Source organism: Pleurodeles waltl, chromosome 6 (assembly GCF_031143425.1).
Source record: "Pleurodeles waltl isolate 20211129_DDA chromosome 6, aPleWal1.hap1.20221129, whole genome shotgun sequence".
In the NCBI taxonomy this organism is placed as follows: domain Eukaryota; kingdom Metazoa; phylum Chordata; class Amphibia; order Caudata; family Salamandridae; genus Pleurodeles; species Pleurodeles waltl.
This window is the reverse complement of record NC_090445.1, coordinates 714822282-714838230: the sequence shown is the minus strand read 5'-3', so window position 1 is coordinate 714838230 and position 15949 is coordinate 714822282. Positions and strand designations below refer to the sequence as shown.

The 15949-nt window shown below is 50.6% G+C and overlaps 1 protein-coding gene across 3 annotated transcripts in view; it reads right to left on the bottom strand.

Moving 5' to 3' along the window:
• Window positions 1–15520, bottom strand: part of LOC138300194 (fibroblast growth factor receptor 2) — a 126530-nt gene extending 111010 nt beyond the window's left edge. For all 3 annotated transcript variants that reach the window (XM_069239211.1, XM_069239213.1, XM_069239214.1), the window contains exon 1: window positions 15024–15520. The gene's annotated coding sequence lies outside the window, so the exon portion shown is untranslated. The remainder of the gene's footprint in view (window positions 1–15023) is intronic.
• Window positions 15521–15949: the final 429 nt, after the last annotated feature.

Below are 15949 nucleotides of genomic sequence, written 5' to 3'. Positions count from 1 at the left end.
GGGTGGGGCCACTTTGACAAGAGGAGCTTTCAGCTGAATGGAATCTCTCGTACACAGGTGCAACTAATCACTCAGTTACTTTTTACACGCGGACTCAGCTTTATTAGGGGTGTTTTAGTAGAAACAATTATCGGATTATTTGCAAACTCTATGAGAGTACAGTGATTGAGGATCTACTGCAAAACTACGTGCCAAACCTGCAAGTCCTGGGTGCCCATCATGGCAGGGCTGACTTAGCCTTTCATCGTCTAAGGTCGATAGAATGACCACCATCAAAACAAGTTATAGACAAAACTGTGATGGAGTCCAAACAAAATGTGCACTAATATGTACTGCTAATTGAGCAAATTGCCTTAATACCCCCGAGTCTTTCCTTCTGATTATTCACTAATGGTGTGGCGTCCACCTCCCCACGTCTTTCTGTGCCTCTTTCAGTGCCCATCCAGCACGGGCACATTTAGAGGGACTGATAGCCCCCATCTCCTGGTTCTGGTCCACAATGCCTTTGTTCTCTACGATGGGCATGGTCAATACATGGTCAGAGGTGCAGTTCAGAAGCATATGCAGGACTGCCACTTGGGCATCAGCCAGAACCTTTGTGTGGCTTGAGCAAACTGTTTTTTTGCAGCGTTTCGCCCCTGTGTGATACTGTGCGACAATCCAACCTTAGCAACTTTCAAAGAGGTGCCAACCCCTGACTGGAACCATTTAAGGTTACTCCCCATTATAGGAGCGCTTTCTGGTGCCCTGCACACTAGAGTCACTGCCTTCATAAGTGTGATGACAAGAATGGGCCTGGTCACTGAGTAAGGGGTGCGGAGTTCGACACATTCACAGGCACCACTCCATGCTTTTAATGCCACGTTATTTTGTGGTCTAGGATATTACAAGGTGTTTCCGACTAATTTGTATTTTTTTTGTCTTAAGGCGAAGGGCAAAATAGCTGCCTAGGTCAGCACTTTTCTGATTTCCCTGTTTACTTTTGTAGCTTTCTAAAGTGCCGCAATATCTCAGAGCGCATCAATCAGTCTGCATCTCCCTTTCCACCAGCCACCTCGCCGTGAGGACCTCGGGTGTGCCAAAGCCGCAGCCCTCCTATAGCTCTATTCTTTACGAGTACTCTTAGGAAGGCGCTATACAAATACTGAGCAAATATAACGTCATAAAACAGCCTGCGCCCAGTTCTCTTCTAACTATAGCACCCTTAATCTGTCCTCTGGTAGCATTTGTCATGTTTTTCCATCAGGGTGGGCCACGGTTGTTTTTTCTGTGATGCTATCAGAATCTGTGGAGCCTGGTTCTGCGTGGGTTTCCTCCCAGGGTTCCCTGGGGCCTTCGGCAGGCTCCTGGGCACTGGCATCATTTTCCTTTTCAAGGGGTCTGTGCGGTGTCCCGATCCGTGTTTGCTCAGCAGGGCGACTGCACTGTCCCCGAGCTTGTAAGCGACGTTTATGGGGCACGTTGTGTCTCAGTGAGTAGGCCGTTGGCACGGGTGGCACTTAGGTTTCGGAAGGTTCAAAGCCCGGCCGTGGGAGCTGGGTTTTGTTGTTAAGAGGCGTCTGTCGCAGGCAGTTTGTGTTTGGTGCCCTGCTGTCTGCGCTTGAGGGTGTGGACGTTTGGACTAGCATGTTGTGTTGCTCGACGTGTGGCTGCTCCGATCTTTCTTTCTTTTCTGGTGGTCCACTTTATTACAAAGTTCTTTTTTTGTTTTTACTGATTCTGTTACTTATTTTTTCTTTATGTTCTACTAAATTCAGTCCTCTGGCTTTGTAAAAGAATTGTACATATTTCTCCATGAAAACAACGCTTTGCCTTTTCTCCTTACATCTGAGGCCCACTCTGTGTATATGGGTCCTTCTCCGTTGCCAGGCCTGTTTATTGATCCAAGATGGCGCCCGTAGTTCTTGCAATATCAACCATTAATGCTTTTGATGTATTTGCTGATGGACAGGAATCATTTTTATTCTGGGACAGGATGGGGGTGGAAAGCTCGTTTAGGCCTTCCATTCAGGTGTGTGCTGCTAAAGAGTTATATAACAGTACTTTCAATCTTTTGTAGTATTTTCGCAAAACGTTTCTCTGTAAATAAATTCTCTGTAAATACTCCGGGTTTCGGTTGTGCTGATGCCCATTCCAAGGTCTCAGCAAGGCACCTCTTGCATGAGTTTCTTTAGAGCTCTGTTCCTCTGGGGGAATGCGGTCACTTCAGGTTTTTGCCCTTTGGATGACCGTTGCTTTTGCACATTTTTCACGGCCAGCCTCTCCATCTGCAGCTGATTTTGCCTAATGAGCAACAGATGCAAAGTACTAGAAAGAGATGCAACCCCATTTATTGGCACTTTCCCTGCCTTCCCCAACCCTCGAAGGGCTCTATGGTGGCGACTGTCAGTAGCTCCCACTGGACCAGCGCCGGGCATCAGGATCACGTCTCCCGCCATGTAGGGGATGCTCGCCCCGTTTTATCAAAATGCTTTGATTCTCTGACTGCCTTGTGCACAGAAGTGCCATTATGTGCTCTAAGGTTCCCTCTCTCCCCAAGATTCACAGATCCCCCTCTCCCCAGAGTCTCCCCAAAGGAACCCCTTAAATGTTGGAGCAAGGGAAACCATTGTCACTCTAGCAGATCCAACAATCCTAGACTGGCCCATGTGCTCACCGGGGTTCGGTTCCACTACCGTGTTATGGATACCACCCTGCACTACTCCCACATCAACCCACCCCACACTACTCCCACATTAACCCACCCTGCACTACTCCCACATAAACATAATCTACTCCCATATCAATAGATGGTACTCCACATCAACCCACACTACACTACACCCACATCAATCCACAGAACACCCTCCAATATTAATCAACACTATACTACACAATTCCCACACCAGTTCACATTGTGCCGCTCCCACGTCAACCCACACCACACTACTCCCACATAAACCTACACTGCGCCCATATCAATCTATACTGCTTCCACGTCAATCCACAGAACACCCTCCAATATTGATCAACACTATACTACACCATTCCCACATCAGTTCACATTCCACCACTCCCACATCAACCTACACTGCACTACTCCCACATAAACATACTCTATTCCCATATCAATCAATGGTACTCCACATCAACCCACACTACACCCACAGAACACCGTCCAATATAAGTCGACACTATACTACACAATTCCCACACCAGTTCACATTGTACCGCTCCCAAGTCAACCCACACCGCACTACTCCCACATAAACCTACACTACGCCCATATCAATCTATACTGCTCCCACATCAATCCACAGACCACCCTCTGATATTAATCAACACTATACTACACCATTCCCACATCATTTCACATTCCACCACTCCCACATCAACCCACACTGCATTTCTCCCACATTAATCTTTGCTACCTCGTGTCAATCTGCACTGCTCCCAGGTCAATCCATGCTATGCTATCCCACATTAACCAACAACGTACTTCAGAACTCGCAAACTCTGTTCACAGGACCTCTTCGGGTGTACTGCACAACAAATCATTCCAAAAATCTTTTTTTTCTTCTTCCTGGCAATAATGTACATAACACACCAAAGCAGACAGTAAACAGGGGACTCAGGCTAAGACAGAAAGGATTTGGATTATTGAACTGCAAAAAGAACAAACCTATGCCTTTTCTTATTAGTTTGTGCCTGCAGTATTTCCTACACTCCCTGTTTAATCACAGCACATCTTAATATTCATCTTTCATTGCAAATATTCGACTTTCATTTTAACTTCTTGGACTGTGTAGCACCTTTGACTTTATTCACCCCATTTAAAGCGTTTTCCTACTTCTGTGGACCCCAGACGTTTTATGCATCTTTCATGCATTGGCAGAATTATCATTTACCTGACTCTTTTATAAACGGTGCAATCATTTTCTTCTTTAATTCCATTCACCATGGATAATATACATTCAGCATTACCCGAGGTGTTGCCCCATTGAAGGTCCCTATTTCAACATAGTGACCAAGTTGTGACAGAAAGATTATGCTGTGCCCCGACACTGGTGCCACTCACTTCACTTGTGAGTGATGTAACTCGTCCTATCACTTTATCTCCTTCAACCTTAACTCATAACCACATCATGTATACTTTCGCAGTTCCTATGAAATTGACCCTGAAACCTCCTCCATTTTAAGATGGCAACCTGTTGGTAAAGCACGTGTCACATAAGTGCATACACAGCGTGACTAACACATACTGTGGGCATGATGTCTGACCTTCAGAGCCATCCCCACATCCCAGGACTCTCTTCATTGTGGACTTTCCCCGGACATATGAGTGCTCGTCTTAGGACCGACCCGTTAAGCGTGGTTTCCTCTCCTCTGCCTGCTCAGTTTACCTTCTTTTGTAAGCATCCTTCCCTTTGACATCCCTTCCGTGTCTTCCCTTGCTTACTCACACATTGCTACCCCCAGGGTCAGTCTGGCCATTTGAGCATTCGGGCATTACCCTCCATTGCACTGTCGAAAGCAGGGCAGGTATAAAAGTTTTTGCCATGGTTGCCAAAAGCTGATCCTTGTCGCTTCTTGTGGCATTTGAGACTTTCTCCTTGTAACAAGCATTGTGGTACCAATGTATGACAAACAGAGCATATTCCATTTTTTATTTGTAACCACAAGGAATGCAATGTACTCACTCTACTAAGATTTGCATTCTATACAGTTATGTAAATCTGCTTTACGTGCACCATAACCTTCAGCAGCGCCTGGCTACATGGAAAAGCCTCCATGGAACCAAGGCTGTGGTGGGCATGGCTCGGTTGTGATATGACTTTCATTTATTAACACCACAGGCGTCACTATGCAGAGTCACACAACATCCAGCCCACGCATTCGGAAAGTGAGCTTCGTGTGCATTAAATCGTGTTCCATTTTCAGCAGCTAGACTTCTGCGTGTACCGAGAGAACACTCCTCTCGTCGCCATGTACTTAGGATGGTGAAATACACAATTTCTGCACCACACTACTGCCACAGCAGCACAGCCACACTACTCCCACACCAACCCACTACAACTCCGCCCGGTGTGGCCCCGCCCTTTCAACGCACTAGTACAGGCTCCGCTGTTGTACACCTCTGAAAACGTCACGTCCCCTCTTCCTGAGAGCACAACTCCGTCTGACAGCCTTCAGGGAAGTTTTCGTGTTTCTCGGTTTCATTGCATAAAGGCATGCCATCGAGGTGGGCTCGGAAAGCACAACAACCGAGGTCTGCTCTTGAAAGCTCACAGCGCCACGGAAAGCGCAATTAACGCGCCCTCCATTTGTATTCCAAACTTGTTAATGCTGAGGCCTCTGTGGAGACAGTTTGCAGCTCCTTTGTTCCCGGGCGCATTGTGGGATTTCTCTGAATGCCCCTCCAGGCCTGGGAGACCGGGGCTTATACCTCAGGCTTCCCATCCCAGGCCTTCAGCTATAGAGCAGGGATCAGAGGGGGAGGGGAGGCCTTGAAATCTACATTTAAATTGACATTCCAGGGAGCAGTACAGGGGCTGCCAGGCTGCCCTCTATTCAAACCAGGCAGGCCTTTCAGATGCCAGAGAACGGAGATTGGGAGTGGGGGTAGTTTTTTTGGGGGGTTGGCGGTAGAGAGCGCAGGCTCGGTACACAGCACACAATAGTGGGGGTTAATTCTGCACAGCACAGAGGAACGAGGCCCCGCTTTCCGCAGCTCAGCCTTGACAATGTGAGCCCCCCTGGCTTCCCTTCTCAAGCAGCCCTAGATCAGGATTGGGCTCCTGGCAGACCGCTACCCCCCTTTGTGAGGACGAATAGGCAGGAAAAGCAGCCCTCCCCGGCACCCCCGCAAAGCATGAGGTCAAAGCTTTTGTTTTTACAGAAACGGATCTGTACCGAGTGTCAGCCACAGTTTACGAGGGGACTGTTTGCGTGAGCACAAAGAGGATTCAAAATGGCTGCCCTTTTTGGGGGCGCTGTCAATTAAATGGAGTAAAATTGGGGCCGCAGCTGGTGTAATAGGCAGCAGTACACAATTCCTGTGAAAAATTATACAAAGTTGACTAAGAAAAGGGAGACACGTATAGTTTTGAAAGGAACTACCCCCGTATACCCTTTGACAAATGAGTAGCAATGGATTATAAATGTTTAAACCTCACACACCCTAAAGGAACACGCCCAGTTTGTACCTAAGCTCTGCGCTCAACACCAGGCGCATGCAATGATAATAAAAGAGATATACGTGCCACTCGAAGGGCAGACCGCGTATGTGTGCGAGAGAGGCCTAGGGAGTGTGCGTGCCTGCGTATATTTACGTGGGCCACAGCCCTTCTCTCTGACCAAAAGAGCGTCACTCACCGGAAGAGCGTCAGTCGTGCCGGATAAGGGTGACAAGCACAGAAAATACGGTAGTCCATGTATGTCTTAACGGGGCTTCAGCAAACTTCTACAAAGCAATCACCTTATTAGACAATAGGAACTCAGGGTGGCGTTATGGGGCGATAGACCACGTTGACCATCACTTATTCTTACAAATAATTGTAACATCTGAACGTTGTCTACGTCGATCCAGTGAGGTGCGGTCCCAACCACACAACGCATCGGTCAGAGGTGGGGAAAGATGCACGTGCGTTTGACCAGGAGTCAGATGAGTACAAAGGGGTCTGATGGCAAACTCTTTGTACCAGATTCTTCGCAGCCTACTTGGATTTCACGTTGTGCATTTTCTTATATTTTCCGTGCTTTCTAAGTTCCCTGGTGTAACATCACACTTCGGTACTGCTAAACAGTTACAAAAAAACAAACAAAAAAAAACGACAGTGCAGGTTGAAGAAAAAAGTGTCGCTTTGAGAGAGCCACCTCCCCATCCCGTCAATAAAAACAGAGCGAACACCTCTCACACTACACGTTTGGAAACTGGGGGTCACATTCCATCAGGGACACCCACAAATTTGTTCTTTAGTATACAACTCAAACCTTTCTTTTCGGAGTTATTATTCATTGCTTTTCCCTCTGTGCGCTTGTGGGGGGCTCCCGGGGTGTAACTGTGTCTGTCAGTATCCTCATGGAAGGTTTGGGAGTCGCCATGATGTATTCTTCCATATCCACAGACTCACGTGAGACACAGGGGCTGCCTCGTCCTTCGGGGTAGCTAATCTCCGAGACATTTGCGGGTTTCCTGGCGGCACGGAGATACAATCCTTGGAAAGTAAGGCTGCCAGATAACTACACCTCACAAAGATCTGTTCCAGTCATGGGGTTTATTTAATAACCTAATGGATTCTGGGAGTTGTAGTTTGTGGTCACTTCATTTAGTACACTTGAACTAATTCAGCTGTAAAGAAATGATTTGTAAAAGAAAATCCCAGGACTAGAACGCTGTGTCCTTGGTGACTTGTGGAGTCATCACTAATGTCACGAGGACGAAAGGCGGCAGCGCGGACACTCACTCTGGGGCAGGTGGGGCGTCGGGTACAGGCAACCTTTCAGTGAGGGTCCAGTGCAACTATCTGTCACGGGCAATCCTTATATCATGAAAGGATCCCGGAAGACCCATATCACCAAAACACAATGCTCCTGTGCAGTATTTTCATTTAACGATCTGTTGCATCCTGGGAGTTGTAGGCAGGGTTGCCTTCTATAGAACTAATTGAACTAGCATGCATGAAACTCCATCATTCCTCCTCAGCTCTCGGCACGAGCAAGCATCAGTGCCTCATGGGCCAGTGCTGCACAAAACTGGAAAAAAAACGAAAAGAAAACAGTGCTCGTGACTGAACACTGCATCCACTCTAGTGTGGAGTTATTTGATATCCAGGGGCCCAGTCTTGCTAGGGGGCGACCTATCCCAGGGATAGCTGTCGTACTACTCATCCAGGAGGCAGGGGGCGTCATCCTGCTTGAATCGGGGCTGGTTGCAAGCTAGCCAAGTCACTGCCGGTAGATAATGGGTCAGTGAGCGTCCGGAGGGCAGGATTCACATTGCAAGCACTTACTGTGTGTGTGGGGCGGCTCTTGGTGAGGGCTGGCATCGGGGCGCGATGCCAGCTTTGTGCTAATACCAAGAACGGCTCGTATGGGCTAGGGACCAGCACCCTCTGTTGCTTCTTGAATCACACCGACCACAGGTCTGACAACCACCTCCTTGGGTCCGGGACAGACAGCAGCAGAGGTGGCGGCAGTCGGATGGATAAAAGTATAAATCCTTTTTGCTGAAGTTGTGACGCTAGGGGATGAGTTTCTGATTAAAGCAGGCCTGGCTCTTAAAATATTCTCACCCTGTGTGGCCTCCACTATCTTCCTGAGGGTTCTCTAGTCATTTATTGGGACACTCCCACCCCTCTCAGGGGTACTTGGTATCTCCCTCCCCCTCTCTCGGGGTTTTTCATCCCTTAGGCGCCCTTCAGTGGATGTTTTACTCACATATAAACGTCTGACATAACGTTGAAAGAATCTGTTTCCCTTCCCTAACAAAATACTCACTGACAACGTGCTCTCTCGAAGCTGAATTCTAGAGAGGAAAAACAGGGCGACAGACCCAGTTTGGACACCAACGAGATGGGGAAGGTAACTCAGGTAAATTGAAGGGTAATGTGCCACCCAGCGTACCAAGAGTTTGAAAAGTAGACCCGAGGCTCCAAGCCGAGCACCCGCTTTCTGCTCCCTGCCTGCTGAGGTGCGGTCTGCGGAGAGACGTTTCATTTTTCCTACAGACAAAACTTTCCATGAACCTGGTGCCCGATTTTCAAAGTCTCGCAAAATATTGTGTGTGGTCCGTGGAAAAAGAAAACGGTTTTTAATATTACATTTGATTATCATGCGCCGCGCGCCCAGGCGTGTGGTGAGGTGGTTTCTGGGATCCGGGACAGAGCCGGGCCTCAAACCCAGAGACACCGCCGAGAAGTCATGGAGACCGCCTGACTGGCCAAAAGGGGGCCTGGCAGGCTAGTGAGATATGTCAGTGCTTCTGAAAAGCAAGATGGCCTGGCGTAAAGTCAGCCACCTGCAACAACAACAAGGCGCTGGAATGCTTGAGTTAATCTCAACCACTGCCCATCGCTTCGGGCAGCATTTCAGTCCATCATTTTTCTGCCCACCATGCCACTCTAGCCTCAGGCATGCCTTGTGCAAAGCAGTACCAACCCTGCTTCTCATGGGAACAGTCCGTCCAGATCTGCCGGAGGAGACCCCTTCCAGAACGGACCACAAGCAACCCCAGCCCAGGTTCTACCTACTTACCTCTCATCAGAGGAGTATAGTTTGAGTCCTATGCACAGTGAGCACGGGACCTTCGTCTGTACAGTGCACTCAACATGAAAACTACAAGAACAAGGTGATGGATGAAATTCTTGCTCACTCAGTCACTGGCAAGCTAATCCCTAAAAGGACACAAGCGCTGCAGCGGACTGCTGGCTGTTACTTCTGAAAGGAATTTGGGGGGGCAGGCTGAGTCACATGCAACATCGTTGCTGATGAGAAGCAAGCGGGGCTGGTACTGGGTAAGTTGCATGTCAGGATCACTGTCAAAGGATGCTCAGACTACGGCAGAGACATGTCAGGCTATGGTCCAGAGCTTTGGAAAAGCATGTAGACCTGGGACAGCGCCAGGAGAGTATATGACTGCCGTGTCAGGACGCAGCAATGCTGGGTAGAGTTAGCGCGTCAGGCTTACTCATGAAAGGGCACTGTGGACCTCAGGTGGATTTCTGCCACCCCCACACCTTAGAGGAAGTGTCTGTCATATGTTATACTGGAAGGGTGTACTTCCAGTACAAAGCACTATGTTTAGACATAGTTGAAAACTTTTGTAACTTTGTGTGTGTGCTCTACATTGTAGGATGCATGCAAAGTTTGAAAGATTTTCAGAGAAGAAAACTTCTCTCAAACAATATGCCCGCCTCAAGACGGCATAAATCTATGATGCATGTCCTGTCTGCTTGCCTAGAAAGGACTTTACATAAAAACCCATGGGTGGCTGTTTGAGAACGCCCATATACCACCCCTGGGATGCCCTCTTGATATAAAGGAGCAGTACACTAAGGTGGAAAGTAATCCCCAATTCAAGTCTTTTCACAGGTTTGCATCACTTTTTGTAACACTCCTCCAGCACAGAGCCTTGAAGAATCTTGTCCTATGTCTACAGCAGAGCTGGACACATTCCTTAACACTGCACTGCTGAAAAGCAGGCATGGCTGGGGCACAGTCTGTTGTGTGTCAGGCCACTAGTCGGTGCTTCTGAAAGGAAGGCAGGATATTTCTGGAAGGTTAGTAGGTCTAGGGAATCTACCCTAACCCCACCAGCCTCTGAGAGATCACACCCTGCTAAGGAAGTCTTCCCACCACCTTGTCCCCTCCCCAGCCCCACCAGCCTCTGAGAGATCACACACTGCTAAGGAAGTTCCCACCACCTTGTCCCCTCCCCAGCCCCACCAGCCTCTGGGAGATCACACACTGCTAAGGAAGTCTTCCCACCACCTTGTCCCCTCCCCAGCCCCACCAGCCTCTGAGAGATCACACCCTGCTAAGGAAGTCTTCCCACCACCTTGTCCCCTCCCCAGCCCCACCAGCCTCTGAGAGATCACACCCTGCTAAGGAAGTCTTCCCACCACCTTGTCCCCTCCCCAGCCCCACCAGCCTCTGAGAGATCACACACTGCTAAGGAAGTCTTCCCACCACCTTGTCCCCACCCCAGCCCAACCAGCCTCTGAGAGGTCTCAATCTGCTGAGGAAATCTCCCCATCGCTTACCAACTTGCCCCCTCCCCAGTAAAGAGGGCCTCAGCCTGAACCAGGCAGTTTAAAGTATGGAACAATGGGCAATTGTGCAAACATCAGCTGCAGATGTGTAAAATCAGTCCAGACTGGGAGGGGTGTTTATACAGGGCAAACACCACCAAGAGCGCCCCCTCCACTCCGTGCTCTGCCAGGAGCCGATGCCGTCCGTGCACGGAGACAGGGTCGTCGCAGGCACAAAGAGTGGATTGTGAGCCTGTTAACCACAGGGTCGGTCGTGAAGTTTTGAAACACAAACGAGCTGGAGCCCAGAGTTTACAGATCGTGTCACTGCTGTGGTGTCCGCGAATAACAAAACCGAACCGATGCAGCCACGTGACAGTGACACCCCGCAGCCACACTCAGCTTCTGTCCCCGAGACACCCACGGCACCCCGTCCGCAAGGAGCTCTGTCCCTGGGACCCCCCGTCACATAAAGCTCTGTCCCACGGACTCCCCCGTCATATACAGCTCTGTTCCAGGGACTCCCTTGTCACATACAGCTCTGTCCCTGGGACTCCCCCGTCACATACAGCTCTGTCCCTGGGACTCCCCCGTCACATACAGCTCTGTCCCAGGCACTTTTCACGTCACATACAGCTCTGTCCCACGGACTCCCCCGTCACATACAGCTCTGTCCCTGGGACTCCCCCGTCACATACAGCTCTGTCCCAGGCACTTTTCACGTCACATACAGCACTATCCCAGTGACTCCCCCTTGTCACTTGGAGCTCTGTCCCATGGACTCCCCCTTGTCACATACAGCTCTGTCCCAGGGACTCCCCTTTGTCACATACAGCTCTGTCCCAGGGACTCCCCCCGTCACATACAGCTCTGTCACAGGGACTCCCCCGTCATATACAGCTCTGTTCCAGGGACTCCGTCACATACAGCTCTGTCCCAGGGACACCCTTGTCACATACAGCTGTGTCCCACGGACTCCCCCGTCATATACAGCTCTGTTCCAGGGACTCCGTCACATACAGCTCTGCCCCAGGGACTCCCCCTTGTCACATACAGCTCGGTCCCAGGTACTCCCCCGTCACATACAGCTCTGTCCCAGGGACTCCCCCCTCACAAACAGCTCTGTCCCAGGGAATCTACCGTCACATACCACACTGTCCCAGCTACTCCCCCTTGTCACATACAGCTCTGTCCCAGGGATTTTCCCTGTAACACGCAGTTTTCCACAGCGACTTCTCCTCTCACATGCATCTGTTCCATGTACTCCCACCTTTCACACGTAGCTCTGTCCCAGAGACTCCCCTGTCACACGTAGCTCTGTCCCAGACTCCCCTGTCACATGCAGCTCTGTCCCAGGGACTCCCCTGTCACACAAAGCTCTGTCCCAGAGACTCCCCTGTCACACGCAGCTCTGTCCCAGAGACTCCCCTGTCACATGCAGCTCTGTCCAAGGGACCCCTCTGCCACACGCAGTTCTGCCCCAGTGACTTCCCTGTCACATGCAGCAGTCAGTGTCACAGGGGACTCTATGCAACTCCGTGCGAGGGGCCTCAAGTCCCCCCGACCCCCCCCCCCAACCCCCCTCCCCCATACGAAGCCCTATGCCAAGTACAATCCTTGTAACACATAAAGATGTTTTCCAGGACCAACCTCATTGCCACATAGTGCCGCATGTGTCCTGAGCCACGGTGCCACACGCAGCCCGCTCTGGCGCCCCCACCTGTCACACGCAACACCTGTCACCTCTCAAGGCTCCCGCTCGCCACATGAAGCCCGTGGCACGCGCGGTGCCCTGCGGCACGGGCAGCTCAGCCACGTGCACTCCCGTGCCAGGAACACCCTTACCCACGCGTAACATGTACCACCTACCAGGGGCTACTTTTGACTCCTGTGCCAAGTGTACTCGACCAAGTGTGGGACGCAGCCATGTGGGAAAGCGTCCTGGACCCACCCTCTCTCGGGTAGGCCTCCCTCTGGTTGGCAGTTTGATAAAGCATTCTTGTAGTATTTTGGAGTAAGCTCGTGACGACTTACCAGAAAGTGAGGTGAAACGGGGTTAATAAAGCGTGCCCTCTAAGCGCCAACCCCTCGACCTGCACCATCTTCCGCACTCCCCCCTCTGCCAAGGCTATCTTGGGTACCATCTCCAAGAGAAGGGTTGAGGTCCAGCAATGAACAGTGCCCCTCAGGCCTCGCCGAGGCAGGAACCACGGGGAACCAGAGCGTGTTTAGTGCTGGGAAGACGAAGCTTCTCTGCGCAGCAACCCCCGCAGCAACAGTGTCCCCGAGAGCCCCTTAAAAAAAGAAACCCATCCATTGAAAAGTCATAGGTAACAGCCCGAAGTAACACCCCCGAGTGCTGATCGCAGCTGTAGTGTGAAGAGATGATCCCCCTGAAGCGGAGGGGACCTCGACAAGCATTCCGCACGCGCAGCTTTATGATCTAAGCTGATCCTAATTGATGCATCATAGCTCCTCTTGTCAAAGTTCTTAGTGAAACTGCAGCAAAGCCTCATTAAAATGAATCGTGAGAGTAAGACAAGTACGAAGAAAGATTAACACATTAATACATCTATGAATACGGGCAGAGGTATTTAAATTGGCCCAAAATAACATGATTATTGTAAGTTCTACAAACACAAGGCTCTCGGTGTCCCTCACTGCCCCGGCTGTCTGTACGCGCTCCATCGCTCCACATCTGGCACGTGGAAGCATCGGATTCTGTAAAGCGTCGCAAGTTCATCGGTATCCACTTCTTGGTGCTAAATCCGGGGCGACCGGCTCCTAGCGCTACCTGCAACACCAGCCTCATCCCCCCTAACTACCCACTAGCCCATTCTCTGTTTAGTGCAAAGAAGGGTGAGTGGGCTAGACACGTTTCTATTTGTACCAAAGTCCCACAAAGGGTAAACAGGTAGTAAAGACGCCAGTCTGCGCGGCGCTATACTTTGGAATAACGCGTAGACAGAATGCTGGTGTACCGCAGATATTGGATAAACCGCAAACTCGTTTCAGTTACACGTACAGCACACACTGTGAACTTAGACACATCATAAATCATAAGTCACAACCCTACAACACACAAGGACGTACATTGCAAAGCACTCGGCATCGCTATCAGGCGCAGTGTGTTTGTGTAGCGCACACATTTCGAAATGTGGTAAACTGCTTTTTGTTTTCTTTGAGTCTTGCTTGCAGTACACAATCTTACACTCGAAGCGCACGATCAGCACAGATCCGACACTAGACAATAGTGGCGTCACCAAGAAAGGTGCGTTAGCACACACTTTCCAACTCAAGCAAGTTGTGATTGTTGAGAACGTCACATCAAGCAGAGTTACACTGCGGTTACATACTTCAGCTTGGAATGCAGGCGAGTTGTAGCTGCGCGGCGCCCATGTTCGAACCTAGGTGTAATTGCATTGTAACACTTTCCAACTGTTAGCACATAACGTAGGGTCTCGTTATATCGTGATCGTCAAAAGACACCCTGATTCGGAATCAGGTGAGATGTGATCTGACAACGGTAGCGCCAATAAACCATGATCTTAAAGCGCCTAACGTAAAACCAGGATACGTTTCGGCTGTAAAGCAGATGGGGAAAAAAACTATCGGTAGTTTTATAGCCCGCGACATCAAATGTATATTACTAGTACATAGCGCACAAGTTCAATCATTAACGAATAGTGACTGTATAGCGTACAACTTATAAATTCAAGATCGTTTGGCGTGGCATAGCTCCCACCGGGGTGAAGCACCTTTGAAGTCAAGTTAAAGATGTTTCAAGGCGCACGAGGTTGTTTCATTGGTTTATGTTCATTGGAAATTATAGATGCATGTTTATTGTAAACTTAATCTAACTTTGACGGTTACAAAATACTTATTCAATACGTTTTTTTTCCACGTCAACAAAACACTGTTTAAAAACCAAAGATAAAGCTATTCGAGGGTTATTTCTAGGACAACATTCGCGAACCTGCGCACAATACGCTTCTCCCGGAGTTGCGCTCAGAGCGCACACTTCACTATTGCAGCGGAGCTGGGCTCCCTTCGCCCCCACCCGCGAGCCAGGCTCCCGTGACCCCCCCGCCCCCCAGCGGGCGCTGGCACACCTTGGAGAGTCCAGCCAACCGGCTGCGGGCACAAGACGTAAGAAACACGAGAAATTCCTCAGCGCGCAGGGGAGCGTAAAGAAAGCGCCGCGGTCCCTCCTCCCAGCCGCAGAACCGGTTCTCGGCCGGAGCTAGGCGCACCGGCGCTCTGCATCTCACTGCCATAACCTGGCACGCTTACCTGGCGTGGAAAGGGGCCGGGGGGGCGCAGACCGGCGCAGGCCCCCACCTCTGGGGCGGCCGAGGTACAGGACGTGCTTCTATCCAGAGCTAGGTGGGGGGCGCGTCCGGCACCCCCCAAAACTGATAGGAAGGGGAAATGCTGGCAATCCAAGAACCTATTCCGCGGGAAACTGTTGGGAATGCGGGATCCTCAGGTAGCCATTGCCAAGTGATGGGGTCCGGGGGTTAGAAGGTCCAAGTCTGGGAAATGCCGGGCTGCAAGTCCCTGGCTCCAAGGCCGTACCTGCCAACAGCTGTCCAGATCCAGTGTTCACGACTCTCTTCAAACTTTGGGACGTCAGGATCCCACAAGAGATGGAAGCTCCACAGCACTCCTAGAAAGTTTCCAAAAGTTCCCAGAGTTGCTGGTAAACTTTCCAGCGATGAGGCAGGCGCTCGGGGGACTGTGGGGACCGGCTCTCATCACGGTCTGGGCCAAGTCTGGGACTAGATGCAGAGCCTCGACTCCCCCAGCCTGAAACCCGAGCAGAGCCGCGCCCACTACCCCGTTGCCCAATCACAATCCAGCCCTCCGAGCCTCTTGTGTCCCAGGACTTGGCACCGAGCCCTCCACCGCATCCATGCAGGGGACAGGCCCTGCTCTCCTTCTCAGGGGGCGCCCCCCTGAGGCTGCAGAAGGAAGCGCCTCGTGAACCAATAGCTGTACCACTTTCAAGCATCCCAGACGCAGGGGCTCTGTAGACAATCATAGCGCACACTCGCAGACAGAGCGGGTGCAAAAACGTGTCATGCAAAGTGGTCAGCATTGCTTAAAAAACACGGGTTTACTTCAGAGGCGAACTGCAATTCACGTCACGACCGAGTAGGACGGGAACGCCACTCGCTGCTTAAAAGGTGTGTGTGTGGGAGAGAGTGCGACGCATA